Source organism: Mustelus asterias, chromosome 22 (assembly GCF_964213995.1).
Source record: "Mustelus asterias chromosome 22, sMusAst1.hap1.1, whole genome shotgun sequence".
Classification (NCBI taxonomy): Eukaryota; Metazoa; Chordata; class Chondrichthyes; order Carcharhiniformes; family Triakidae; genus Mustelus; species Mustelus asterias.
Genome location: NC_135822.1, coordinates 37,623,708 through 37,649,414, shown reverse-complemented (window position 1 = coordinate 37,649,414; position 25,707 = coordinate 37,623,708). Strand labels below are relative to the sequence as shown.

Below are 25,707 nucleotides of genomic sequence, written 5' to 3'. Positions count from 1 at the left end.
AGAAAACTGCAGGGCTATGAGGGGAAAGCAGGAGCTTGAGTCTAGCTGTGGCTTACCAGTCTTACAGAGAGGCGGCACAGGCATGAGGGGCTGAAGGACAACTTTGTGCTGTCTGTGTTCTGAGCAGACTGCTGGTCTTCTAGCTGTAACTGGCAGGAACTGTTTATATTTCAGTTATGGCTTTCATGATTGTAACATTTAGAAGGAAAAAGAATAATGATGACCGTAGATGTATAAAGCTGTTTCAGTACCTCAGAATTTAAAAAATTCCCAGATATGCCCTTTGCACAAAAAAGCACGACAAACCCAATTTGGCCAATTACAGCCCCATCAATTTGCTTTCAATTATCAGCAAAAAGATGGCAGGCATTGTTGACAGTCCTACCAGGTGGCTCTTTCTCAGCAGCAACCTACTTGACCAGTGCTCAGTTTAGATTCCGTTGGAATCATTCAGCTCTGCACCTCATTACAGTCTTTGTCTAAACACGGATAAAGAAATTCCAGAGGTAACACCTTGACAACAAGGCACCATTTCATAGAATCTCTACCGTACAGAAGGTCATTCTGCCCATCAAGTCCACACCAGGCCCTATTCCTGTAACCCCACACATTTACCCTGCTAATCTCCATGACACTAGGGTCAATTTAGAATGGCCAATTAACCTAACCCGCACATCTTTGGACTGTGGAAGGAAACTGGAGCACCCGGAGGAAACCCATGCAGTCACAGGGAGAACATGCAAACTCCATGTGGCATCAAGGAGCCCTAACAAAATTCAAGTCAGTGGAAAATGGGGGTTAGGATTCAAAGTTCACTGGATGGAGTCATACCGAGCACAGAGTAGGGGATTTTCACAGTCACTTCATTGCAGTGTGAATGTAAGCCTACTTGTGACTAATAAATAAACTTTAACTTTAGGAAAAAGGTTGTAGATATATAGAAACCCTACAATACAGAAAAAGGCCATTTGGCCCATCTAGTCTGCACCGACCACAATCCCACCCAGGCCCTACCCCCATATCCTTAAATATTTACCCACTAATCCCTCTAACCTACACATTTCAGGACACTGAGGGGCAATTTTAGCATGGCCAATCAACCTAACCCGCACATCTTCAGACTGGGGGAGGAAACCGGAGCACCCGGAGGAAACCCATGCAGACACGAGGAGAATGTGCAAACTCCACACAGACAGTGACCCAAGCCAGGAATCGAACCCAGGTCCCTGGAGCTGTGAAGCAGCAGTGCTAACCACTGTGCTACCGTGCCGCCATTGTGATTGTTAGAGATCCGTTGTTCTGTTGTCTTAGTCCCAGAAATTTGCTGCAGTATTTACTCAGATTAGTGACCTCGGCCCAATCATCTTCAGCTGCTGTTTTAATGGCCTTCTCTCCCCCATCATAAAGGTCAGAAATGGGGGTTTTCACTGATGATCACAGTGTTCAGTGACATTCGCAACTTCTCAGGTGCTGAGGCAGTCTATGCCTACATGCAGCAAGACCTGATAAATGGCAAATAAATTTCGCACCACACAACTGCCAGCCAATGGCTTTCTCCAACAAGAGAAAATCCAACCATTTTTCCATGATATTCAATGCCGCACCATAGCTAACTTTTCCCACCATCGACATCCAGTGGGTTGCCACCAACTGGTAACTGAACTGAACCGTCCGTATAAGTACTGTGACTAATAAGAACAGGTCAGGTGCTGGGAATTCTAAGGCAAGTTACTTCCTTCTGGCTCCCCAAAGAGTGTCCACTAGACACAAGTCAGGAATGTGATGGAATATATTCTCCACTTGCCTGAATGAGTGCAGCTCCAACAATACTGAGGAAGCTTGCCACCCATCTGGGCAAAGCTGCCCATCTGGTCAGCACACCATACTACAGAATGGCAGCAGTGTTTCCCATATACAAGCTGCACTGCAGCATCCATCAATAGCACCTTCCAAACCTGTGACCTCTACCACTCAGAAGGACACAGATAGCAGGCTCATAGGAACATCACTACATGCAAATTCCCTAACAAGCCACACACCATCCCAACTATTATCGCAGATTCAAAATCCTGGAACACACTTCCCTCACACTACTGGGTGTGCCTACACTGCATGTGAATGCAGTGTTTCAAGGAGGTGACCCGCCACACTCTCTCTCTCTCGTAATTAGGGGTGGGCAGTAAATGTTGATCTTGACATCCCAGTAATGAATTGAAGAAAAACATCTAACTTCCTTAGAACACTGTTTAAAAAGCCTTGAATGTCAATTAATTGTTTTTGAAATGTGTTCACTGTAATGTAGGCAAATGTGGCAGTCAGTTTGGATACACAAAGGTCCCAGAAGCTGCAAATGGATGAATGATCTATTCATCTGTTTCTTATACTATTTTGCGTGACAGTTGGATGCAATACCAGTGGCAATGTAAGGGTTGTGGGAAAGGAGAGAAAGACAGTACTGCATGCTGGCTCAGTGAATTTCAAAAGCAAGCCCCAGTCTTAATTAAAGAGTGATCACGAACACGTTATAGAGGGAGTTTTTCTAAATATAGCCCATATAGTTTGTAAAAGTCCTTCAGCATGAATATATTTGAAAATTGGTATGCATTTATTGGTGTGAGTTGGATGTTTATGATGAATGCTTCAGAACAACCTTACTTTAATACTGAACATGCTTTATTTAGCCTCTAATGCTTCATCGTTATTTTTACGTCTGAAAGCAGCAAAAGAGGAAGGTGGGACTTGGCTGGGTTTGATCTGCAATAGCTGTTTGTCCTGGTTAGTCACAAGGAACAGAAACTGCCTGAATGACTCAGCTGTTTTCAGTATGTGCTGGTATGATTAATAGGTGTCGATCCTCGCATGCAAAGCCTGGAGACTCAGAACATTGGTACGTTGATTTTATGCCCACGTCACACCCCAGTCAGTGCTATAGATTCTTAAAATAACATACTGGATCTTCTGTACCCTTGCTTTATGTACCAGAGAAATGTTATGATCGAAGTGGAAGGACAAGATAGCTGATGTTGCAATTCTTAGTTTCTGCAGTATTTTTAGCACAACAGACGGTCTAACTGAACCACCTCTTGTTTCTGGTGCTTTCCACTGCAGTGCAATTCTTAGGAAGTATGCTTGTGAATGAGATTTCCTTGCACCTATCCTGAAGGCATTGACTCTATGCTTGGGTGGAGTTCTGTGTGCCTGTTCCACGACCTCAATTATCGTGATGAGCTTAGGTGGGAAGTGCCAGCAGGCATTCGTCCACAGAGACACATGACAACTGATGTTGACCCTGTCCTTGACTGACCCTTGTAAAATTACACATCTAGCAGGGGAGGGTCAATGTCTGGTGAGCAGGAAAGTCCCTCCCTCCTTACCTCCCTCCCTCCCTCCTTGCCTCCCTCCCACCCTCCTTGGCCCCCCCCTCCCTCCTTGCCCCCCTCCCTCCCTCCTTGCCCCCCTCCTTGCCCCCCTCCTTGCCCCCCTCCTTGCCCCCCTCCTTGCCCCCCTCCTTGCCCCCCTCCTTGCCCCCCTCCTTGCCCCCCTCCTTGCCCCCCTCCTTGCCCCCCTCCTTGCCCCCCTCCTTGCCCCCCTCCTTGCCCCCCTCCTTGCCCCCCTCCTTGCCCCCCTCCTTGCCCCCCTCCTTGCCCCCCTCCTTGCCCCCCTCCTCAGACAAGTTGTCTGTGCACTCTATCTCTAATTGGCTATGATGATCTGCTTCAAGTCCACACAATAAAAGAACTAGAAGTATCAAGTTGTATGAACTCTGTGGTTTGACACTGGCTCTGGCTTTTAAAACAAAATGTCCTGAGAGATTATGTGGAATCGGCTCAATAACAGCTTGCTTTTCATGTGAACTTTTAATACAACCAGAAATTTATTTCAGAGTACTCCACATAGACAAATGGACCCGATGGCAAAAAGCAAAATATGCAAGTGCTGAAAATTGGAAAAAAAATAGAATTGACAAGAAATACTTAGATCAAGCAGCAGCCAATCAAGAGAGAATCATAGGGTTCAGATCTTAAGTCACTGACCTTTTTGTTAGAACCTGTCCAGATTGAGCACTTTAATGATGACTTATGTCCGTCTTGGATACAACAGTATGAAGTTGTAACTCATTCTCAAGTTCTTGCTGTATATGTTTAACACACGGTAATCTTTTTAAAAATCTGTCTTCTGTTAAAACGTTTTTAAAAATTAGCTCACTGGGCGTGAGTTTTGTAGGTAAGGCTGATATTTATTCCTTATCCTAAAATTGAGAAGCTTGATTGCTCAGTTCCGCGGGCGGCACGGTGGCACAGTGGTTAGCACTGCTGCCTCTCAGCACCAGGGACCTGGGTTCGATTTCTGGCTTGTGTCACTGTGGAGTTTGCACGGACTGCCCGTGTCTGCGTGGGTTTCCTCCGGGTGCTTCGGTTTCCTCCCACAGATTGAAAGACGTGCTGGTTAGGCGCATTGACTCGGATAGGCCACCGGAATGTGGCGACTAGGGGAATTACACACTAACTTCATTGCAGTGTTAATGTAAGCCTTACTTGTGACTAATAAATAAACTTTACAAACTTTACACTTCAGACGGAGGTAAACCAAACTAAGTCAGGATGACTGGTTTTATTGCCAAATGGCGTTGATGCACCAGTAGGTTTTTGCAACAATCTGCAATCCTCCTAGTTACTTCTGCTAACACTCATTGCAGTGTTGGCTCACTATTGTACAGGTTAGGTGCTCTTTCAGGATCAAAGATTTTGCAGCGCCTTGTGATTGATTTAAATTAATATTTCCATGTTTTTCTTAAATATGCTGCTGTAAATTTGGTAATTTATTATTATTCTGTCTGAGAATCCAGATTGAAGGTTTATTTCCAGAGCAAGCAGTGTGTGGACCGTGTGAGACATTTAGCCAACATATATCATTCCCAATTTTTATTCTAGTCTTGGAGCAGGGTGGTGTGAAGATCCTTCTTTATTCTGATTTGGGCAAACTGAGCCTTCCAGATGTGAGCTGCTTGTGAATTGTTTCCATTTTATTTCGAGCATTTAAGAAAATTGGATGCAGGTAGGTTTGGCAGAATTTTTTGAACACAATCGGGGAAGTAAGATGATATAGGAGTTTAGGTTGGAGTTCTCAATAGTGGGGCAAGATGGCTGAAAGCTCAACTCCTATATGCAATATAGTAGGCAGAATAGAAAGAAACAATGGAGCCAAGAGTCAAGCATCATAGGGTGGCTAGAATTCAGGGCTGGGAGAGATAGCAGTAGTTTTATGAGTTGGGGGATACTAGAATTTCTAAATAAGGACTTGAATTTTAATTTGGTATGCTGGCAGATCTTATTCATTCGTAGGATATGGACATCGCTGGATGGCCAGCATTTATTGCCCATCCCCAGTTGTCCTTGAACTGAGTGGCTTGCGAGGCCATTTCAGAAGGCAGTTCAGAGTAAACCACATTGCTGTGGCTCTGGAGTCACAGGTAGGCCAGACCAGGTAAGGGCGGCGGATTTCCTTCCCTGAAGGACATTATTGATGTGGAGATGCCGGCGTTGGACTGGGGTAAACACAGTAAGAAGTTTAACAACACCAGGTTAAAGTCCCAACAGGTTTATTTGGTAGCAAAAGCCACACAAGCTTTCGGAGCTCCAAGCCCCTTCTTCAGGTGAGTGGGAATTCTGTTCACAAACAGAGCATATAAAGACACAGACTCAATTTACATGAATAATGGTTGGAATGCAAATACTTACAGCTAATCAAGTCTTTAAGATACAAACAACGTGAGTGGAGAGAGCATCCAGACAGGTTAAAAAGATAATTGGGTTCATGTCACACTATTTGTAATCCCCACAGCCTGCCTGGACCTGCCGAGTTTCACTGGCTGTCCTGTCTGAAGACAATACACATCTTTTTAGCCTGTCTTGATGCTCTCTCCACTCACGTTGTTTGTATCTTAAAGACTTGATTAGTTGTAAGTATTCGCATTCCAACCATTATTCATGTAAATTAAGTCTGTGTCTTTATATGCCCTGTTTGTGAACAGAATTCCCACTCACCTGAAGAAGGGCTTGGAGCTCTGAAAGCTTGTGTGGCTTTTGCTACCAAATAAACCTGTTGGACTTTAACCTGGTGTTGTTAAACTTCTTACGGACATTATTGAACCAGACGGGTTTTTCCAACAATTGACAATGGTTTCATGGTCATCAGTAGATGACCACAAGGATTTTAAATGCAGTGTATTGGGTGGCTGGGACCAGTGTAGGTTAGCGGAGTGGGATAATGGGCTGCTATAGGCAGCAAGGCTTGATTCAAAATGCATGTGGTAGAAATTTGGACAATTTGGAGTTTATAGGGATAGGATGCTGGCCACGGGGACAGTTGAAATTGTTGAATCATTATTGCTAAGAGTTTTGTCCTGAGACCGGCAGCATTTTGGAGGTAAAAGTACATGTTCTTGATGGGTAGAATATGGATTCTGAATGCTCAGTTCGGTTGAACTGGATATCAAAGTTCTGAGCACACTGCTGTGGCGCTGGAATGGAATGTTGTGCAAGTGGGGCTAAAGATGATGGTTTTGGAATTGTGAAATTGCAGTGTTTGGCCTCGAGCTCCAAATATTTCCACAAAGTTTAAATTTTTAGCTCAGCACAGGAAAAAAAATGAACTGCAAATCATGCTTCTTCTAGCCTGAGTTCACGAGCTTCTCCAAGTGAGTGTTGATGAGTTTAAGATGTGATCAGTAACTGATGCCCTGCTATAAACTTTGAGCAGTTACTGTATTGAAATCTCAATGGTGAAACCTAGATTCACTGTTGAAATATGTGTCTTTGTTTATCTTTAAAATACAATTTTCTCATTCTTTTTCCATGTTTACTTGTGATATTTATAACCCTTCTCTGGTTTTATGTTGTTAGCCTCCCACTTTCTGTCTGGGATGTTTGCAAGCCGTATGTTTTGTCTGAACTCCAATTATGTAATCTATTTCGACATCAATATTCATGACCTCCTTCAAGAAAGTTCGTATGAACAGGATAAAATCACTGATAGCAATAGCAAAATGAAAAACATGTTAAATAATTGCTTTGGTATTTACAGAGGAGTCAATTCAGGCGAAAATGACATCAGTAAATGACATAAATCTGTCACAAGTACAGCTCACGAGTTTATATTTCTACTACCAACTTCAATTTTCAAATGTTATGATTTTGATTACATTTTGGATCAGTTGTCTGTTTCAGTGGTTTCCTACAACTATTAGAGGTGTAACCATGTAAAGCTCTTCCAGTAAACACTTGGGTTGACTCATTATGTGCAAGTAACAAAGAAAACAAAATGAATTACGGGTTGATATAGGACTTTGACATGATGCTAAAGCTGTATTTGAACTTAACACAATTCTCCAGATATTGTCTCATTAAGTTTTGATCTCTATTAGGAAGGTGTTGAATTATTGAAGGGGATCTAGAGGAGAGCGGAGGTACAAGGCTGGAAAGATTTTGCTCTCCAGAGATGAAACAAACGAGACAATTGGGTCTTAAAATTTTCTTTGCTATGGAGAACTTAAATCTGGGCTTGTTCTGTTGGATTGAAGTGTGTAGTCTTCTGTTGAAGATGTCAAAGGAAAATAGAAAATTTGGGCCCTTTTTACTAAGAGGGTGATAAGATTCTGAAACAGAAAGCCACCACTGATTATGTGGATAAAGGATTGATCCGTTCCTGTTATTAAATGGTGATGTTGGGATTTTGGTTGCAAAACAGCTGTGAAGGAAACTGATGAAAGGTATGTAGAAAGGTAGTTTGTATGGATGGAATTCTTCTGCTGAAGACATGGCTAACCATGAAGTGCAGGTTTGAAACATTAGCCGCAATAGCAATTGAATTGAGTGATGTATATAATCTCTGTTTGCCAAACTTGCATATTCTTTATGCTTTTGTCATGTTGTGTTCCAGTAAAAAGCTAGCATTGTTTTATGAAGAAAAAACAAGCTGCTGCTAATTTAGTTTATTTCAGAGTGCTATCAATTACATGCAAGTAACAAAATTGTAAGTGAGATATCCTTTTGAAGTTAGATTATATTAAATGTACAGAGAGAATTAATAATGGCAAATGTAAGATATACCTATGTTAGTCTAGATTTTGTAAGAAGTTTAACAACACCAGGTTAAAGACCAACAGGTTTATTTGGTAGCAAAAGCCACAAAAGCTTTCGGAGCTCCAAGCCGGAGCTCCGAAAGCTTGTGTGGCTTTTGCTACCAAATAAACCTGTTGGACTTTAACCTGGTGTTGTTAAACTTCTTACTGTGTTTACCCCAGTCCAACGCCAGCATCTCCACATCAAGTCTAGATTTTGCACAGAGAATAATCATGAGGTAAATGTAAAGTCGCCATAGTTCCACAGAACCATAGGCTGCTCTCCCCCTCGAGGACTATGGCAATTTAACACAGGGATCACCATATCTCATGTGAGGGTGGCACGGTGGCATTGTGGTTAGCACTGCTGCCTCATGGCACAAGGGACCCAGGTTCAATTCCGGCCTCGGGTCACTGTCTGTGTGGAGTTTGCACATTCTCCCTGTGTCTGCGTGGGTTTCCTCCGGGTGCTCTGGTTTCCTCCCACAGTCCAGAGAGCAATAGTGGTGGGGGATGCGTCAGTTAGAGGCACGGACAGGCGATTCTGTGGGTGCGAACGGGACTCCAGGGTGGTAGTCTGCCTACCTGGTGCTGGGGTCATGGATGTCTCCGAGCGGATAGGAGGCATATTAAAAGGGGAAGATAAAGAAACGGATGTCATTGTACACATTGGTGCAAATGACGTAGATAGGAAGAGCAGGGGGATCCTACGAGAGCAATTCAGGGAGTTGGGAAATAGGCTAAAAAGTAGGGCCTCCAGGGTGGCCATCTCTGGGCTGCTCCCAATGCCTCGTGCCAGTGAGGCTAAGAATAGGGAGTCAGTAAAATTGAATGCTTGGCTAAAGGACTGGTCCAGGAGGGAGGGCTTCATTTTCCTAGATCAATGGGAAGTTTTCAGGAGAGGATGGCACCTGTACAAGAAGGACGGGTCACAACTAAGTTGGAAGGGCACGAATATCCTGGCTGGGAGTTTTGCTAGTGCAGTTCGGGGGGGTTTAAACTAGTATGGCAGGGGGGAGGGGATCAAAATATTAGGTCTACAAGCGTAGAGGCTGGGGACGAGCTTGGGGCTGGGACAAGGCTGGCAAAGAAGAAGAGCACTCTGGGGGAGGATGACCTCACTGGGCCTGGAGGTCTGGAGTGTTTATACTTCAATGCAAGGAGCGTAGCAGGTAAGACAGATGAACTTAGGGCCTTAATGCTCTCGAGGAATTTGGATGTGGTTGCGGTGACAGAGACTTGGTTGAAAGAGGGACAGGACTGGCAGCTGAATATTCCGGGGTACAAGTGTTTTAGGCGAGACAGAGGAGGGGCCAAAAGAGGTGGGGGAGTAGCAGTATTAGTTGGAGAGCATATTACAGCGGTGCAGAGGGAGGACAATTCAGAGGGGTCGTGTAACGAGTCACTCTGGGTGGAGCTTAGAAACAGGAAGGGCGCAGTCACTATGTTGGGGGTGTACTGCAGGCCCCCCAACAGCCCAAGGGAAGTGGAAGAATGGATATGTCAGGAGATACTGGATAGGTGCAGGAAAAATAGGGTTGTTGTAGTGGGAGACTTCAATTTCCCTGGTATAGACTGGAAATCGCTGAGAGCAGGGACTCTGAATGGGGAGGAATTTGTAAATTGCATACAGGAGGGTTCTTTGGAACAATATGTAGATAGCCCGACTAGAGAGGGGGCTATACTGGACCTCGTACTGGGGAATGAGCCCGGTCAGGTCTTCAAAGTTTCGGTAGGGGAACATGTGGCAAATAGTGACCACAATTCTGTTAGCTTTAGGATAGTGATGGAAAAGGATGAGTGGTGTCCCAAGGGTAAGGTGTTGGATTGGGGGAAGGCTAACTTTAGTGGGATTAGGCAGAAATTGGCAGCTCTTGGTTGGGAGAGGCTGTTTGAGGGTAAATCCACATCTGGCATGTGGGAGTCTTTTAAGGAACAGTTGTTAGGGCCACAGGACAGGCATGTGCCTGTTAAAAAGAAGGATAGGAAGGGTAGGATTCGAGAACCGTGGATAACCAGGGAAATTGAGGGACTGGTCAAAAAGAAAAGAGGCGTATGGTAGGTCCAGGCAGCTAAAAACGGAGGGAGCTCTGGAGGAGTACAAAGAAAGTAGGAAAGAACTCAAACGGGGAATTAGAAGAGCAAAAAGGGGTCACGAAATGTTCTTGGCAGACAGGATTAAGGAGAATCCCAAGGCATTTTATTCATACGTTAGGAACAAAAGGGTTGTCAGGGAAAAAATCGGACCTCTCAGGGACAAAAGTGGGGAATTATGCTTGGAGCCCAAAGAAGTAGGGGAGATCCTAAATGAATACTTTGTGACGGTATTCACAAAGGAGAGGGATGTGTTGACTGGGAGTGTCTCGGAGGGGAGTGTTGAACCGTTGGAGAAAATCTCCATTACAAAGGAGGAAATGTTAGGTTTGTTAGAGAATTTAAAGACTGACAAATCCCCAGGGCCTGATGGAATCTATCCAAGGCTGCTCAGGGAGACGAGAGATGAAATCGCTGGGCCTCTGACGCAAATCTTTGTCTCGTCACTGGACGCAGGTGAGGTCCCAGAGGATTGGAGGATAGCTAATGCGGTCCCGTTATTTAAGAAGGGTAGGAAGGATAACCCGGGTAATTATAGGCCGGTGAGCTTGACGTCCGTGGTGGGGAAGTTGTTGGAGAAGATTCTTAGAGATAGGATGTGTGCGCATTTAGAAAGGAATAAACTCATTAACGATAGTCAGCATGGTTTGTGAGAGGGAGGTCATGCCTCACTAACCTGGTGGAGTTTTTTGAAGAAGTGACCAAAATGGTTGACGAGGGAAGGGCCGTGGATGTCGTCTATATGGACACTAGTAAAGCGTTTGACAAAGTCCCTCATGGTAGGCTGGTGAAAAAGGTTGGATCTCATGGGATAAAGGGGGAAGTGGCTAGATGGGTGGAGAACTGGCTTGGTCACAGAAGACAGAGGGTGGTAGTGGAAGGGTCTTTTTCCGGCTGGAGGCCTGTGACTAGTGGTGTTCCGCAGGGCTCTGTATTGGGACTTCTGCTGTTTGTGATTTATATAAATGATCTGGAAGAAGGTGTAACTGGGGTGATCAGTAAGTTTGTGGACGACACAAAATTGGCAGGACTTGCAGATAGTGAGGAGCATTGTCAGAAGCTACAGAAGGATATAGATAGGCTAGAAATTTGGGCTAAGAAATGGCAGATGGAGTTCAATCCTGATAAATGCGAAGTGATGCATTTTGGTAGAAATAATGTAGGGAGGAGCTATACGATAAATGGCAGAACCATAAAGGGTGTAGATACGCAGAGGGACCTGGGTGTGCAAGTCCACAGATCCTTGAAGGTGACATCACAGGTGGAGAAGGTGGTGAAGAAGGCATATGGCATGCTTGCCTTTATAGGACGGGGCATAGAGTATAAAAGTTGGGGTCTGATGTTGCAGATGTATAGAACGTTGGTTCGGCCGCATCTGGAATACTGCGTCCAGTTCTGGTCGCCACACTACCAGAAGGACGTGGAGGCTTTGGAGAGAGTACAGAGGAGGTTTACCAGGATGTTACCTGGTATGGAGGGGCTTAGTTATGAGGAGAGATTGGGTAAACTGGGGTTGTTCTCCCTGGCAAGACGGAGGATGAGGGGAGACTTAATAGAGGTGTATAAAATTATGAAAGGCATAGATAGGGTGAACGGTGGGAAGCTTTTCCCCAGGTCGGTGGTGACGTTCACGAGGGGTCATAGGTTCAAGGTGAAGGGGGGGAGGTTTAACACAGATATCAGACGGACATATTTTACACAGAGGGTGGTGGGGGCCTGGGATGCGCTGCCAGGCAAGGTGGTGGAGGCGGACACACTGGGAACATTTAAGACTTATCTAGACAGCCATATGAACGGAGTGGGAATGGAGGGATACAAAAGAATGGTCTAGTTTGGACCAGGGAGCGGCGCGGGCTTGGAGGGCCGAAGGGCCTGTTCCTGTGCTGTATTGTTCTTTGTTCCAAAGATGTGTGGGTTAGGTTGATTGGCTATGCTAAATTGACCGTAGTGTCGGGAATTAGCAGGGTAAATATGTGGGGTTACAGGAATGGGGCCTGGGTGGGATTGTGGTCAGTGCAGACTTGATGGGTCGAATGGCCTCCTTCTGCACTGTAGGGATTCTATGAGGGGTAATGTTGAGAAGGAGGGATCTTCATGAATAACCTCAGCCCATATGGGAATTGGACTTGCGCTGTTTGCATTGCTCTGCATCACGAACCAGCCACCCAGCCAACTGAGCTAACCAATTCCCAAGTGCTTGTTGTTGTGGAGTGAATTGGACGACAACATTTGGAGTACACGTTGCAGTTCACATGACCCAGCTCCCACAGCCTGTGTACCCCTGTGAGAGTCTTGGCACTGAATTGAATGTAATGGCGCAAATTTGCGGTTTTGCCCACATGGCAGAAGTTTAACGTTTATTTATTAGTGTCACAAGTAGGCTTCCATTAACACTGCAGTGAAGTTACTGTGAAAATCCCCTAGTCACCACACTCCGGCGCCTGTTCGGGTACACTGAGGGAGAATTTGTCACGGCCATTGCACCTAACCAGTACCTCTTTCAGACTGTGGGAGGAAACCGGAGCACCCAGAGAAAACCCACGCAGGCACGGGAAAAACATCCAGGCTCCGCACATAGTGACCCAAGCCGGGAATCAAACCTGGGTCTCTGGCGCTGTGAGGCAGCAGTGCTAACCACTGTGCCGCAAAGAGTTGAAGCTACCGCATTCAGGTGCAAATGAATTTATATTGATGTGATCAGTTATCATTATTGTCATACAACCACTGTGGGCACTTGTCAGTGTACTGAACAAATCAATATAAATTCATTTGCACCTGAATGCGGTAGCTTCAACTCTTTGCGGCACAGTGGTTAGCACTGCTGCCTCACAGCGCCAGAGACCCAGGTTTGATTCCCGGCTTGGGTCACTATGTGCGGAGCCTGGATGTTTTTCCCGTGCCTGCGTGGGTTTTCTCTGGGTGCTCCGGTTTCCTCCCACAGTCTGAAAGAGGTACTGGTTAGGTGCAATGGCCGTGACAAATTCTCCCTCAGTGTACCCGAACAGGCGCCGGAGTGTGGTGACTAGGGGATTTTCACAGTAACTTCACTGCATCTAGATCTCATCTAGATCATTGTTTGGTCCTTTCTGGTTGTAGGTTACTACTTATGCTTCTGAATTGATTACTAACAAAGGTTAATTTGATCTTGTACACTGGGCATTAGTTAGTGGGTGGTCTGTACCAGAATGCTCCTTCTGGTTAAAAAATAATCTTACTGTTTGGAATAAGATGAAACCCTCTCAAAAAATGTAGCTGAATTTCCTGTGATAAACTGTGACCATAGCTATAATACAATGGGAAGGATAGCATGCTGATAATACTGGACTAGCAATTCAGAGACCTGGACTAACGGACAGGCAACACAAGTTCAAATCTCCCCAAGGCAGCTGGGGAAGAATGATTAATTTTGGTAATTTGGAAGAAGGAACTAGTTTCAGACATGCTTTTTGTTTGTTCTTGGGATGCGAGTGTTGCTGCCTGGGCCAGCATTTGCCTGCTCCTAATTACTTCGAGAAGCTGGTGGTGAGCTGTTGCCTTGAATCGCTAAAGCCTATCTAGCGTGAGTACCCAGAGTGCCATTAGGGAGGGAGTTCCAGGAGTTTGTCCTAGTGACAGTGTAGGTATGGCAACATAGTCCCAAGGTGTTGTGGCTTGGAGGGAAACTTGCAGGGTAATGGTATTCCCATGTATCTGCTGTGCTTGTCCTTCCAGATGGTAGAGGTTGCGGGTTTAAAAGAAAGGAGACTTGGAGAGATGCTTTAGGGAATCTTGTAGATGGTACACACTGCTGCGCCTGCGGTGGTGAGAGTGAATGCTTATGGTGATGGACGGGGGGGCCGATCAAGTGGGCTGCTTTGTCTTGGATGGTGGCTAGCTTTTTGAGTGTTGTTGAAGCTGCACTGATTCAGGCAAACGGAGAATATTCCATCATACTCCTGACTTGAACGTTATGAATGGTGAGAAGCTTTGGGGAATTGGGAGTGGAGTTAGTTATGGTACCACATTGAAATTTCCCTCCAAGCCTCACACCTTCCTGACTTGAATTGACATTGTTTCACAGTTGCTGGATCAGACTCCTAGAACTTCTGAACAGCACTATGGATGTACCCATAATCACATGGATTGCAGTGGTTCATGATAGTCCACTATTATCTTCTTGAGAACAGTTAGACTTAAGGATACACTATGTTCTGTTGTGTTGAGTCCTTGTTTTGATGCGCCATGAATGATTTTTGGAGATTCATTTTTCTCTGCTTGCTTTGGCCTAATCTGAATGAGGAAAATGCCTATTGGATGATGATGTGGTTCTTTCGCTCTTAGTGAATATAGTGAATATTGTTGCAGCTAATCTGAAAAGCTTAAACAGTTAGTTTATTCGGTGGCTTTTGATTTAGAGTGAAGTCTCATTGTTCGCGCCTTCCTGGTTTGCGTCTTCACTTACTGCATTTGACACTCTGTACACCACGTTTCCCATCGCATGAACAATGTTTGGTTTTCCACGTTTTTTTTTTGTTGAGGTGCCCCCTCTTTCTCCATCACGAATCAGCAGTTCCCACCTCAGCACTGGAGGGCATCCTTTTGAAAAATCTGGGTGGGCATGTTCGGAGCACAACATGTGTGGATGGGACTTTGAACTAATATTTGTCCCACTTGGATTTTTTCACCCTCTCCTTGCATGGTCGTCCTCTTGGCTTCGCTCTCGGTTTCTCTTACCTTTTATTGACCATCCTGATTGGCAGCCTGACCACTACCTGGTGCCGGCTCCATGGCTGCTTTCCAGGGCCACCCACCTAGACTTGGATGCCAGTTCCCTTGGCCTCCACCGCCTCCCTTCCACCGTTGGCCTAGCTTGTTCTTAGCCCCTGCTGGGCTCCTCTTCCCTCTCCGGCAGGTGGCTGCTCTCCAGGTTGATCGTGAAGAAGTCTTCACTGCCGCAGCGAGCCGTTGGTGCCCAGGCTCTGGACTACCTGATTCACCTGATTTGATTTGATTCGCAGCACGCCGTGGCTGGCAGTCAACAGCACCACCTTGACACCGACCAACAAGAGGCCGCAGCATTCCAGGGAAGATGTCATCACCTCTAGTATGTGCTCTGCCAAGGTGGGTGCTCCTGCCACACCTTGGCTGGGCTCCTGTGCCTCTGCAACTTCCTGCCTCGGGAGCAGCCTTCGAGCAGAATGCCCAAAATCATTCTGATGTGGGGGGGAGGTGGCTCCTTCAGCACCTTCTGTTCTCCCTTCCTCCCTCCCTTCCTTCCCTGTGGCTGTCTGCGCTCCTCGCTGCATAAATGGGGACCTTGAACTGAACTGAAAGGCAGGCTCTTCACTAATGTATTACTCAGAGGCCCCCCCCATCTGTTGTATATAGGTATTGCATCACAGTACTGCCCAAACACCCATCATATGTTTGGAACCTATCTCTTTGAGTCTTATTCAAAAACATTCAAGTCCAAAGATGCGCGGGTTAGGTTAATTGGCCACGCTAAATTGCCCCTTAGTGTCCCGGGATGCGTAGGTTAGAGGGATTAGCGGGGTAAATATGTAGGGATATGGGGATAGGGCCTGGGTGGGATTGTGGTCTGTGCAGACTCGATGGGCCGAATGGCCTCTTTCTGCACTGTAGGGTTTCTATGATCTATTCTATGATCTATGACATGTTCCCCATTCGAAATTTTGTGGAAACGGCACCCCTGTGAATAGCTTTTTGAAGTTTAGCCACCAACAGAAGAGGTGAGTCCTTTGATCCATTAATTTGGCATAAGAATGCGGTAAATTATTGACTTGTTCCAAAGACCACAGCTAATTTCAGTGGTGTTTCTTGGAGCCATTTTAAACTTGAACAGGATTTTCTTCAGTGGCTGTTGCTTGCAGTGAGGTCAGTGTGGTGATTAGAAGTCTAATGCTGTTTTTGTTATAAAATGTGATGGCTGCTGGTACTAAAATTGGACTTTTGTGACAGTAAACCTTTTGCAATGGTCATAGCCCAGCATTGTGAAATGAATATTACTTGCTATTCATCGTCCCAAGATTGAATGTTGTCCAGGTCTTGCTGTATATGGGCATGGACTGCTTCAGTAATATTCATAGAGTTTTGCAACACGGAAAGAGGCCTTTCTGTGCTGGCCATCAAGCACTTATCTATTCTAATCTCATTTTACAGCACTTGGTCCATAGCCTTGTATGCTATGGTGTTTCAAATGCTCATCAAAATGCTTCTTCAATGTTGAGAGTTCCTGCTTCTACCACCCTTTCAGGCAGAGTGTTCCAGATTCCCATCACCTTCTGGGTGAAAGTGTGCTTCCACAAAGCCCCACTAAATCTCTGGCCTCTGAACTTAAATCTGTGACCCCTGGTTCTTGATCCCTTTACTAAGGGGAAAAGTTTTGTCACATCTGTCCTATGCCCCTCATAATTTTGTACACCTCGGTCCCTTCTCAGCCTTCTCTGTGCTAAGGAAAACAACCCCAGCCTAACCAGCCTCAATAATTCAGCTGCGATCTAATGAGCATTTGATACAGCTCTATCATAACCTCCCTGCTCTCTGGTCTCTCTATGCACAATGAATGGCATGATGGCATTGCAGCACTTATTGAGGCCAATCTTATTCTGGTATCTTTCATAATACCATTTCTAGGACTGCAGTAGAAGGCTTTCTATCTGTCCTGCTTAACTTCAGTGACTGAATCTTTGAGACTCTCTCGTTGTCACACAGTACCAGGTATGCTGAATACTTTTGCAACTTTTTTTCACCTCACTTTCATATAATTTTGTCTTCAAAAAAGTGTTTGCCTATATGGGGTATACGTAATTGTATTCTTTTCCCCCTACGGACCACCTGCAGTACCATTGCAGACCACAGGTTGATTTGATTTGATTTATTATTGTCATGTGTACTCGCATGCAGTGAAAAGCATTGTTTCTTGCATGCTATACAGACAGAGCATACCGTTCATAGAGAAGTAATGTTACAGTCATAGCTAGAATGTAGAGAAAGATCAATTTCATGCAAGGTAGGTCCATTCAAACGTTTGATGGCAGCAGGGAAGAAGCTGTTCTTGAGTCGGTTGGTGTGTGACCTAAGGCTTTTGTATCTTTTTCCCAACGGATGAACGTCGAAGAGAGAATGCGTGGGGTCCTTAGTTATGCTGGCTGCTTTGCCGAGGCAGCGGGAAGTCAGTGGATGGGAGGCTGGTTTGCGTGATGGATTGGGCTACATTCACGACTTTTTGTAGTTTCTTGTGGTCTTGGGCAGAGCAGGAACCATACCAAACTGTGATACAGCCAGAAAGAATGCTTTCCATGGTGCATCTGTAAAAGTTGGTGAGAGTCTTAGCTGACATGCCAAATTTCCTTAGTCTTCTGAAAACGTAGAGGCGTTGGTGGGCTTTCTTAACCATAATGTTGGCATGGGGGGGATCAGGACAGGTTGTTGATGATCTGGACACCTAAAAGCATGAAGCTCTTTACCCTTTCCACTTCGCCTCCGTTGATATAGACAGGGGCATGTTCTCCTCTACGCTTCATGAAGTCAAGGCAATCTCCTTCATTTTGTTAACATTGAGGGAGAGATTATTGTCGCCGCACCAGTTCACCAGATTCTCTATCTCATTCCTGTACTTTGTCTCATCATTGTTTGAGATCCGACCCACTATGGTGTTGAAAATTGAGTTGGAGGAGAATTTGGCCACACAGTCGTAGGTGTATAACGAGTATAGTAGGTGACTGAGAACACAACCTTGTGAGGCACTGGTGTTGAGGATGATCTTGGAAGAGGTATTGATGCCTATCCTTACTGATTGTGGTCTGTGAATTAGGAAGTTCAGGATCCAGTCACAGAGGGAGGTGCCCAGGCCATGGAGTTTGGAGATGAGTTTCGTAGGAATAATGGTGTTAAAGGCTGAGCAAGTGTCAATAAATAGGAGGGAACCATCGGTCTAGACTGAGTTAATTAAGCAGTTCTCTATGTGGGAGGAATCTGAGGACACAGATTTAAGGCAATTGGTAAAAGATCTATGCGGAATTTATTTTTACACAGTGATCTAAAATATACCGCCAGAAAAGGATGTTAGAGATATATTCAATTGTGGCTTTCAAAAGAGAATTGTATAAGCACTGGATGGGGGAAAAATTTGCTAAACTATGGGACATAGGGGGATAGAATATAAAAGCAAAGAAGTCTTGCTGCATCTGTACAAGGCATTGGTGAGGCCGCAGCTGGAATACTGTGTGCAGTTTTAGTCCCCTTATTTGCGAAAGGATATATTGGCCTTGGAGGGAGTGCAGAGAAGGTTCACCAGGTTGATACCGGCGATGAGGGGTGTAGATTATGAGGAGAGATTGAGCAGATTAGGTTTGTACTCGTTGGAGTTTAGAAGGCTGAGGGGTGATCTTATAGAGGCATAAGATAATGAAGGAGCTGGATAGGGTAGAAGTGGAGAGATTCTTTCCACTTAGAAAGAAAACCAGAACTAGAGGGCACAGCCTCAAAATAAAGGGGGGTCAGTTTAGGACAGAGTTGAGGAGGAACTTCTTCTCTCAGAGGGTGGTGAATCTCTGGAATTCTCTGCCCACTGAAGTGGAGGCTACCTCGTTGAATATGTTTAAGTCACGGATAGATGGATTTCTGATCGGTAGGGGAATTAAGGGTTATGGGGATCAGGCGGTTAAGTGGAACTATCCACTTCAGATCAGCCATGACCTTATTGAATGGCGGGGCAGGCTCGAGGGGCTAGATGGCCTACTCCTCCTATTTCTTATGTTCTTATGACAAAGACATGGGATTAGGACTAGCTAAAGGAGCTGGCATGGGCTGAACAGGCCAGATGGCTTTCTTCCATGTAGTAGTCATGCAATGATCCTGTGAATCATTTTAAGGGCTGTTAGAGATTCTCTGTAATCATGGATATGCAGCTGAAATGTGAAGTTGACAGCAAAGATGTGAGATTTATCCAGACCCTATGTTGGGTCCAAATAATGAGCATCAGGCTAGAAGATGGTGAATCGGATATGTCTCAAGTGAAGAGAGGAGTATAACGAGGCCATGTACTGCTGCCAAAATTATTCAATCAGTTTGCAGAGCAAATGTATGGAGAGGATGTATGTATGGATGTACTTCCAAGTGTAAAAATTGGAGGCAAAAATCTTATCTTGCAACATGCTGATAACATAGCGCTACTTGCAAAATCAGAAGAGGCTCTACAAAATACTGTAGATCAATTAAAATCTCGAAATTGAGAATATGGATGGTGTTATGAAGACTGGAAAGTCAAAAACAGTTATAGAAGGAATACATTAGAATAGACTAGAATGAAGATTGAAATGGATGGTGTCACACTGGAACAATTCGATGAGTTTGTCTGCTTGGGACATATGGAATGGGAAGATGGTCGAGTTGATGTGATGCCAAAGTCAGAAGAAGGATAACGATAGTCAGAAGTAATTTTGTAAAGATAAAGGTTGTGGCAGCAATAAGAAAACTGGAGCTTGAAACCAGGAAACAAACTTGTAAGATGCTACATTCATCCGTTTTCTTGTTTGCCTCTCTGAAACCTGGACAATAAGTAAAGATCTGTAGAGGAAAATAAATTTCCACACACAGATCAAATGAAGCGGTGCTTGAAATCGAAGAGCAAAATGAACTCTGACATCCAGAAAAGAAATTGATCTCTTGAGTGCAAAGTGGAGTTCAGCAGAAAGAGGCTAGGCGATGTCACAGTAGATGTAGGAGGATGTGAAAGATGAGAGTTGTATGCTATGACAGTAGACTGCCTTGCAGGAGTAGCTGCAAGCAGGACAGGAGATTCTCTGTGACTAAGTTCCAGGTGCTAGATGCTTGCTACCTGTAATCCTAGGGAAATGCTTAGACTTCTGTTCAAGGATGAGCTTTGAATGCCTCTCTTGTCTATGATTATGCACCCTTTCATATTTAATAGATGATGCATACTTTGGGAAAAGCTAATACATTTATTCACATGACATGTCAGCCTGGTCTGTTAAAGAGGTACACTAGTTTTCTTTTAATGCTGGCTGATTTTCAGCAAATCATTTTGAGCCAAGTGCTTGAGCCTGGTCGAACAAAATCTGCACCTCTAGCGTTTTAATCCTTCTTAAATTACTTGTCTCCTATTCATTAGTCTATAATTAATTTCCAATATGGTAGCTTTTCTGCTTGTTGATTGGGAGACTCTTGAACTAAAGGAGTGAAATGTCAGCGTGGGTTTCCTGGTTCCTGGAAAGTGTATTTCTGGACAATGCATGACGATGGGATTGTACTCTGAAAGCCCCCACAGTTTAATAACCTATTTATCCTGGTAGTTTAGAATCACAAGTGAAGTCTGACCAGTGGAAGGATGCTGATTCCAGGGATGCCAACAAAACAAACTGGCTTAAAATGAGAATTTTGGGGGAAAAGAATCCTGAGTAATATAGATGTGAAGTTATTTTTTATCAGAATAAATTTCTTTCCACACTTATTTCCACTTAGGCTTGACTAAGTGGGTGCACTTCAAATCAGTGAATAGTAGGGACAGGTGACAAGACTGTTCAAGTTGAATTGATATCTGTAATATTGTCATGACGGTATTGAGTCAGAGAGTTCTGAGTTCAAACAGATTTAACTGCACTTAGGCAAGTTGTAGTTTTCCATTGAGTTTTCAAATTGATTTGGATATTTTCAGCATTGTGGCATAGTTAATAATACTGCCAAAGAAACAGCAAAGCCCAACAAGGCAAGGAACAAGTTGAAAAATGCAATATGGTATAGAGTTTAGACCAGCACTCCCTTTTTTTGCTGTTTATAGTCACTGTATTTCTTCGGACATTTGGCATTGTAGTTGCCCAAAATCTGAGAACTGCAAGGACCACAGTAACTGTGAACTCCATCATAATAGGTATACTATTATCTTATGTCTTATCTCTTATATTAATCATGGTATGATGAAGCTGACATTGCAACTTGTTAGAGAAGCAGGTCATCTTAAAATTTCAATTTGCAAAGCTCCTGGACAAATTGACATTAAACTCTCAATGACTTGAGGCTCTATTTACTTAATAATTAAACTTTGAGGTCTTAAAAGAAGTGCCTGTCACGCGAAGGTGACATATTGTTTCCTTATAAAATGAGACATTCTACAGCTTAACCGTGACTAGCAGCAGGGTAAGTTGGAGTGTAATGTGTTTTAAATGGTGGATCTGCACTCAAGTTTTTCAAGCTGCAGGCATCAAACTGTCCTTACAGCACTGTAAAACCCTGGAAAAATGTTCTGTTGCAAACACTCCTATCTCACGAGTCTGTGGTTTGGTTTGGCATGGTTGGCATTGTTGACCACTTAAAAGATAGTTTTGGAAAACTGTTCCATATGATGTTGATAGTAAATGTAAACAGATGGGATTTTTGTTTTAATGCAAATGTGGGGATTAAGTATTAAGCTTGTAAAACATGTGGTAACAAGGTGGTCCTTTTTTAAAGATTTTGGACATTTTGACCAAAATGTACACTAGTTTTCTTTTAATGCTGGCTGATTTTCAGCAAATCATTTTGAGCCAAGTGCTTGAGCCTGGTCTGTTAAAGAGGTGCACTGTGGCTAGAAAAAACATTTGCTGCTTTGCAGTCTGATGAGCACAAGATTTTTGATCCACTTGGAGATCCAGTTAGTGAATGTCTTCCTCTAGAAAAAATGATCAAGATGTTGCTATGCATTACCCTAACAGCTTGGGGAACTGATTGTGATGCAGACAATGTTGCTGGTGCCACATATATTGATTTGAGGTGCTGCTGGACCCTGTCCTTGAATTCCGCAGCCCTTATATTGGTGATGCTTGCCTAACGGAGTTTAGAAGCAAATTTTAGGAGCTAGATAGTGATGTGCATATCCTAAGCTAGGGTACTGTGCTATTTGAAACTGATAATTTTGATGACATTGCTGCTATGTTCTTTCCAAACTGGAAAGAAAAGAGACCGGCAGTGAACATAAAAGGAAATGCAGACATTCTCAATAGACATATAAATGGGGGCAGCACCGTGGTTGGCACTGCTACCTCACAGCGCCAGAAACCCGGGTTCGATTCCAGCCTCGGGTGACTGTGTGGAGTTTGCACGTTCTCCTGTGTCTGCGTGGGTTTCCTCCGGGTGCTCCGGTTTCCTCCACAGTCCAAAGATATGCGAGTCAGGTGGATTGGCCATGCTAAATTGCCCGTAGTCTCCCAAGATGTCTAGATTTGGTGGATTAGTCATGGTGAATATGTGGGGTTACGGGGATAGGGTGGGGGAAGAGGGCCTGGGTAAGACACTATGTTAGAGAGTTGTGCAGACTCAATGGGCCAGATGGCTGCCTCCTGCATTGTAAGGATTGTATGATTCTACAGTAAAAATGTAATAAAAGGAGTAGTGGAGCTAATTCGGGACCAAAAAGAAGACAGGACATGGCTGTGGTACCAAATTAATACTTTGCACCTGTTTTTAATAAAGAGGGAGCTGCTCAGGTCAAGGTGAAAGAAGAGGTAATTCAGACATTTGGTCTAAAATTGCTAAGGCTAGGGGTGAAAGGCCATCCCTAGTTGTCCTTGAGAAGGTGGTGGCAAGTGCTCTTAAGGAGGGAGTTCCAGGATTTTGACCCAGCAATAGTGATATATTTCCAAGTCAGGATGGTGAGTGGGAAACCTCCAGGTGGTGGTTAGATAGTGGTCTTTGGTTTGGACGGTGCTACCTAAGGAACCTTGATGAGTTTCTGCAGCACACCTTGTAGATGGCATACATTGCTGCTACTATTTGTTGGCGGTGGACAGATTGAATATTTGTGGAAAGAATGCAAATCAAGCGGGTTGCGTTGTCTTGATGGTGCTGAGCTTCTTGAGTGTTCTTGGAGATACAGTCATCTAGGCAAGTGGAGAGTATTCCATCATAATCCTGACTTGTGCCTTGTAGATGGAGAGGCTTTGGGGAGTCGGGAGGTGAGTTACTAGCTGCAGGATTCCAAGTCTCTGATCTATTCTTGTATTGGCAACGCTGTCTGTACTTAAAATTTTGTGAGGCAGCAGAACCAGATGAGATGCATCCAAGGAAACTGAATGAAATGAGGGTGGTAACTGTGGAGGCACTGGTCACAATTTTCCACTCTTCCTCAGATACAGGAGTGGTGTCAGAGGACTGGAGAATTGCAAATTTTATACAAAAATCTTGTACAAAAAACGGTAGAACGATTAGCCCATCAACCACCATCAGTTAGTCAAACCTTTGAGGTTTGGAAGCTTTTAGAAGTGATGGGCGAATTTATTATCTGCAATGGGGGGTCTTGCCCACCAGCTGGAGAACCTGTGCGAGACTTGTGCCATTCCAGTTGGGGAATGTCCATCACGTCATGTGTTCAAGCACTTGAGTGGTCAGCGTTGGGCCTTCCCTGAGATCGAGGACAAATCAGAAGATGGCAGCTCTCCAGTGCTGCTGCGGAAGTGGTGGAAGCTGCCAGAGGCCTAGGATCAACAATGGACCACAGGCCAAAGGTGAGCGAGGGCAGGGACTGGGTGACGGAGTTAAGTCGGAAGCTTGGACGGGGTGGTTTCCAGTGCCACCCACCCTCCCCTTCCCAATGCCAGGCCCATCAATCAGCCTGCAAGCAAACTCAATAAGGTTTGCTTTTCGGGTTCCCCACGTGGCGTCTCCTCCTCCCTGCTGCTGGTCTGATACCATTAATTATCACTTAATGTCCAGGCGGGAAGGTAATCTATGAGCCTTCTTGCCCTGACTTAATCAGGAAGAGGTGAGAAGGCAGTAGGGTGCCAAAATTGCACCCCTTTACCCAATTAAATGTACAGTTCTAATGGGGGTGCTGGAACATGTGCACAAATTATTGAAGGTGCTAGGATAGGTTGAGAATGGTTAATAAAACGTTCAGAACCCTTGGCTTTGTAAGTGGGGCATAGAGTGCAAATTATAAATCTGTACAAAACACTGGTTCGACCTCAGCTGGATTGTTGCGTCCAGTTCTGGGGCTGCATTCTGGAAACAATGTGAAAGCATTAGAGTCATAGAGGTTTACAGCATGAAAACAAGCCCTTCGGTCCAACTTGTCCATGCCGCCCCTTTTTTTTAAAAACCCCTAAGCTAATCCCAATTGCCCGCATTTGGCCCATATCCCTCTATACCCAACGTACCCATGTAACTATCTAAATGCTTTTGAAAAGACAAAATTGTACCTGCCTCTACTACTACCTCTAGCAGCTTGTTCCAGACACTCACCTGTGTGAAAGAATTGCCTCTCTGGACACTTTTGTGTATCTCCCCTCTCTCCTCAAACCTATGCCCTCTAGTTTTAGACTCCCCTACCTTTGGGAAAAGATATTGACTATCTAGCTGATCTGTGCCCCTCATTATTTTATAGACCTCTATAAGATCACCCCTCAGCCTCCTACCCTCCAGAGAAAAAAGTCCCAATCTATCCAGCCTCTCCTTATAACTCAATCCATCAAGTCCCGGTAGCATCCTAGTAAATCTTTTCTGCACTCTTTCTAGTTTAATAATATCCTTTCTATAATAGGGTGACCAGAATTGCACACAGTATTCCAAGTCTGGCCTTACCAATGTCTTGTACAACTTCAACAAGACATTCCAACTCCTGTATTCAGTGTTCTGACCGATGAAACCAAGCATGCCGAATGCTGCCTTCACCACTCTGTCCACCTGTGACTCCACTTTCAAGGAGCTATGAACATGTACCCCTAGATCTCATTGTTCTGTAACTCTCCCCAACGCCCTACCATTAACTGAGTAAGTCCTGCCCTGGTTCAATCTACCAAAATGCATCACCTCGCATTTGTCTAAATTAAACTCCATCTGCCATTCGTCAGCCCACTGGCTCAATTGATCAAGATCCCGTTGCAATTGGAGATAACTTTCTTCACTGTCCGCTCTGCAGTGTCATCTGCAAACTTACTAACCATGCCTCCTATATTCTCATCCAAATCATTAATATAAATGACAAATAACAGTTGCACTGATCCCTGAGGCACACCACTGGTCACAGGCCTCCAGTTTGAAAAACAACTCTCTACAACCACCCTCTGGCTTCTGTCAAGAAGCCAATTTTGTATCCATTTAAATACTTCACCCTGGATCCCATGAGATTTAACCTTATGCAACAACCTACCATGTGGTACCTTGTCAAAGGCCTTGCTAAAGTCCATGTAGACAACATCAACTGCACTGCCCTCATCTACCTTCTTGGTTACCCCTTCAAAAAACTCAATCAAATTTGTGAGACATTTTCCACTCACAAAACCATGCTGACTGTCCCTAATCAGTACTTGCGTCTCTAAATGCCTGTAGATCCTGTCTCTCAAAATACCTTCCAACAATTTACCCATCACAGATGTGAGGCTCACTGGCCTGTAGTTCCCAGGCTTTTCCCTGCAGTCCTTTTTAAACAAAGGCACAACATTTGCCAACCCGTGACTATTGATGATTCAAATATCTCGGCTAGGGGACCCGCAATTTCCTCCCTA

The 25,707-nt window shown here is 44.6% G+C and overlaps 1 protein-coding gene across 39 annotated transcripts in view; it reads left to right on the top strand.

The window, feature by feature from the left end:
• The window catches only part of LOC144510004 (eukaryotic translation initiation factor 4 gamma 3-like), a 357,463-nt gene that overhangs the window by 115,908 nt on the left and 215,848 nt on the right, over positions 1–25,707 (top strand). The window contains exon 1 of one of the 39 annotated variants that reach the window (XM_078239154.1): positions 2,834–2,887. The exons of the other annotated variants lie outside the window; for them this stretch is intronic. The gene's annotated coding sequence lies outside the window, so the exon portion shown is untranslated. Of the gene's footprint in view, positions 1–2,833; positions 2,888–25,707 lie in introns of those variants that run through there. 39 annotated transcript variants of the gene reach the window in all.